Below are 3,489 nucleotides of genomic sequence, written 5' to 3' on the forward strand. Positions count from 1 at the left end.
TCGGATGAGGCGGAAGCCATACAGGTCTCTGTCGGACACGGTCGGGGGGGACTGATGGTGGGGGAGGGAGGGGCCTGTGAGGGGCTCGCAGGGCGGTGGGAGGGATGCAGAGGACAAGAGGGGTCAGGGTTTGGGGGGGGGGAGATGGAGTAGAAGGGGAGGGCAGCGGGGAGGGTGTTCCTCCATACACATCCAGCTGCCCTGAGTCGGGGGTAGTGGCATGAGAGGGGCCGAGAGGGAAAGGGGGCACTCAGGGGGTCCAGGGCTCTGAGCTGGGCGAGAAGGACAGTGAAGACAGGGAGAGGGTGTCAGACAGTGACAACCTGGGGCGACTGCAGATCAAGACCCCCCTGAGACGCCACATCACGCCCACCAGGATGGCTGCCACCAAAGAAACGGAAAGTACCAAGTGTTGGCAGCCTGTAGTAAAATGGTACCCTCGTGCACACAGCTGACGGGATTGTAAAATGGTGCAGCTGCGTGGAAAACACCACGGACGTTCCTCAGGATGGGCTTGAGTCCCACACGACCCAGGATTCTGTTTTCAGAGATCTGAAAGCAGGGTCTCTGACAAACCCTTGCACACCCGTGCTCATGGCAGCATCCTTCACAACAGACAAAGACAGGAGAAGCCCATGTGTCCATCAATGGATGGAGGGATTAAAAAAAATGTGGTCTCTACACGCAGTGGAATATTACTCAGCCTTTAAAAGGAAAGGAATTCTTTTTTTTTTTAAGTAATATTTCCTAGCTTATTTATTTAGTTATTTATTTATTTGGCTGCGTTGGGTCCTCATTGCTGCGCACGGGCTTTCTCTAGTTGTGGCGAGCGGGGCCTACTCTTTGTTGCGGTACGCGGGCTTCTCATCGTGCTGGCTTCTCTTGTTGCAGAACACGAGCTCTAGGTGCGCAGGCTTCAGTAGTTGTGGCTCGCAGGCTCAGTAGTTGTGGCTCACGGGTTCTAGAGCACAGGCTCAGTAGTTGCGGCGCACGGGCTTAGTTGCTCCGCTGCATGTGGGATCTTCCCGGACCAGGGCTTGAACGCGTGTCCCCTGCATTGGCAGGCGGATTCTTAGCCACTGTGCCACCAGGGAAGCCCCAAGGTGGGTGTGCTTAATGCCCCTGAGCTGTATACTCAGTGGTTAAACGGCAAATTTTATGTTACGCATATTTTACCACGATGAAAAATAAAAACAACTGAGTTAGTTTGGCGCAGCGTTTCACCACTCAGGTAGGAACGAAATACACCCCCACGAGCTACGAAATACTGTGTGGCTTCAGCGTCTGCAGTGAGGTCACCGCCCTTATATCTGCTTTAAAACTTGCCCTGCACAATATTATAATAAAGGGTAACGTTCATGACAGTGATTTTTTTTTAGTGATTTTTAAGTTTAATCTTTCTTTATTTAGAACATTAAATAAACATATTAAAAAAAAGGACCATGACAAATCTGTGCTCTTTTCTGCATGCTACATTTAACAATTAAAATGTTAAAATATGTATTTTTTTAAAAAAAAGACATTTCCTGGGTATATCTCCCCACCACCAAGAGGCCTCCGGCCCCAGGCTTGGGAACCCAAAGGTGCCCTGGGATCACCAGGGTGGCCAGTGAGTCTTTGGTTGGCGTTCTGCATTTCTAACAGGCTCCCGAACCCCAGCAAGGGTCCACAGCAGCACCACCCGTAGGGCCCCTCCTCGCCGGTGAGAACTGAGCCACCTGCAATATGGGAGGCACAGGCGGTTTAGGCTTCAGTAGGAGAAAAGATGTAAACTGTCTCATTAATGCCTGTTTATACTAACTATATGTTGAAATGATAATATTTCGGAGATGCAGGGTTAAATAAGATCAACAATAAACTGAACTTCACCTGTTTCTTGTTACGCTCACTTACTCATTGAATTCACTTTTTATTGCGTGGAGCTGGTCTTGAGGGCTCCTCTCCTCTGAATCAAGACCAGATCGCCTTTATCTTTTTTTTTTTTTTTTGCCTCACTTCGCAGCACGCGGAATTTCCCCAACCAGAGATCGAACCCACGCCCCCTGCAGTGGAAGCGCAGACTCTTAACCACTGTACCACCAGGGAAGTCCTTCTTTTCCTTATTTTAAAAAAAAATTTATTTATTTTATTTATTTATTTTTGGCTGCATTGGGTCTTTGTTGCTGCGCGCGGGCTTTTCTCTAGTTGCAACGAGCTGGGGCTACTCTTCGTTGCGATGTGCGGGCTTCTCATCGCGGTGGCTTCTCTTGTTGCCGAGCACAGGCTGTAGGCGCACGGGCTTCAGTAGTTGTGGCTCACGGGCTCGGTAGTTGTGGCTCACGGGCTCTAGAGCACAGGCTCAGTAGCTGTGGCGCACGGGCTTAATTGCTCCGCTGCATGTGGGATCTTCCCGGACCAGGGCTCAAACCCGTGTCCCCTGCATTGGCAGGAGGATTCTTAACCACCGCACCACCAGGGAAGCCCCTCTGCATCTTAAATGTTCATGCCTGTGGCATGCTGGGCACCTGACTCTGCGAGGTTTCGCAGTTCCTTCTTTTCCTTTTTTGAACGTCTCCCAGAGGGCCTGCAGAATAACAGAGTTTAGACAGCAGGAGACTCTGGACCCTAAGTGCAAGCCCAGCCTCCCCAGAACACAGCCAGGCCTGCCCTCCCCGAGGGTCCTGGCGAGCCCCATTTAACCACGCTCCCCGCAGCCAGACACCCCCCGTCCAGTCTGACCCAGGCTGACCTTCGCCTGTTCCTTGGCACCATCACCGGTTCCTCAGTTCATCCCCACCTTGGTCTCCCCACGCCCTGCCACCCCCCTGCCCATGCTCCCCCCACCTTCCAACCTCCCCTTACCCAACCTGGCCAGGTCTGGCCCCCTTGAGCCCGTCCCAGAAGCTGGGGACCAAGAATCTGGGAGGAAGCCCTGGGCATCTGCTCAGAATCCCCCTCACCGGCCTCACAGCCCTGTAGGCCCGACAGCAGACGTGGCCTGTCCTGCCGAGCTGCGGGACCACCACCAGGGTATAGGGACACGGGGCCTGGGTGAGGTCTTCCTAACTGATGAGGAAACTTCTGAGCCCACTGGGGCTAGGCCCTGGCTCTGTGGCCCAGATGGGGCTGCCTCTGTGAGCAGGCCTGCGAGGACGGCCGAGCTGTGCACCCTCACGCAGGAGGATGCTGTGAGCCCACGCGGAGCGCGGTCAGGCCTGCCGTCCGCAGACACACACACGTAGACACACACGCACAGACACATACACGCACACACACACAGGAGCGCCAGCTTCCAGGGCCCAGCAGCCTTCCAGGGAACCCATTTGTCATGCAAATGCCCTCTCCTGGGGCCTCCCCAAGGGAGCTAGAGAGCTGTTGCCTGTCTAGGGTGGGGCCTGAGATCGAGACAGGACCCCTGCTGGGCTCTGTTGGGTCCTGCAGCCGCTCCCCTGCAGCGGGTGGGAGTTGGGGCGCGGCAGAGGGGCCTCAGCTGCAGACCCACACTGGCCT

The 3,489-nt window shown here is 54.4% G+C and overlaps 1 long non-coding RNA gene across 1 annotated transcript; it reads right to left on the reverse strand.

Moving 5' to 3' along the window:
- Nucleotides 1-1,388: 1,388 nt before the first annotated feature.
- On the reverse strand, nucleotides 1,389-2,060 carry LOC113621341 (uncharacterized). Its single transcript, XR_003433131.1, has 2 exons — nucleotides 1,894-2,060; nucleotides 1,389-1,718 (listed from the first exon to the last, which is right to left on the reverse strand). It is a non-coding gene; the product is annotated as an uncharacterized LOC113621341 (long non-coding RNA).
- Between the last annotated feature and the right edge of the window lie 1,429 nt (nucleotides 2,061-3,489).

The sequence above is a fragment of the Aethalodelphis obliquidens genome, unplaced genomic scaffold, assembly GCF_003676395.1.
Source record: "Aethalodelphis obliquidens isolate GAN/ISIS:26980383/991018 unplaced genomic scaffold, ASM367639v1 scaffold8, whole genome shotgun sequence".
NCBI classification, from domain to species: Eukaryota; Metazoa; Chordata; class Mammalia; order Artiodactyla; family Delphinidae; genus Aethalodelphis; species Aethalodelphis obliquidens.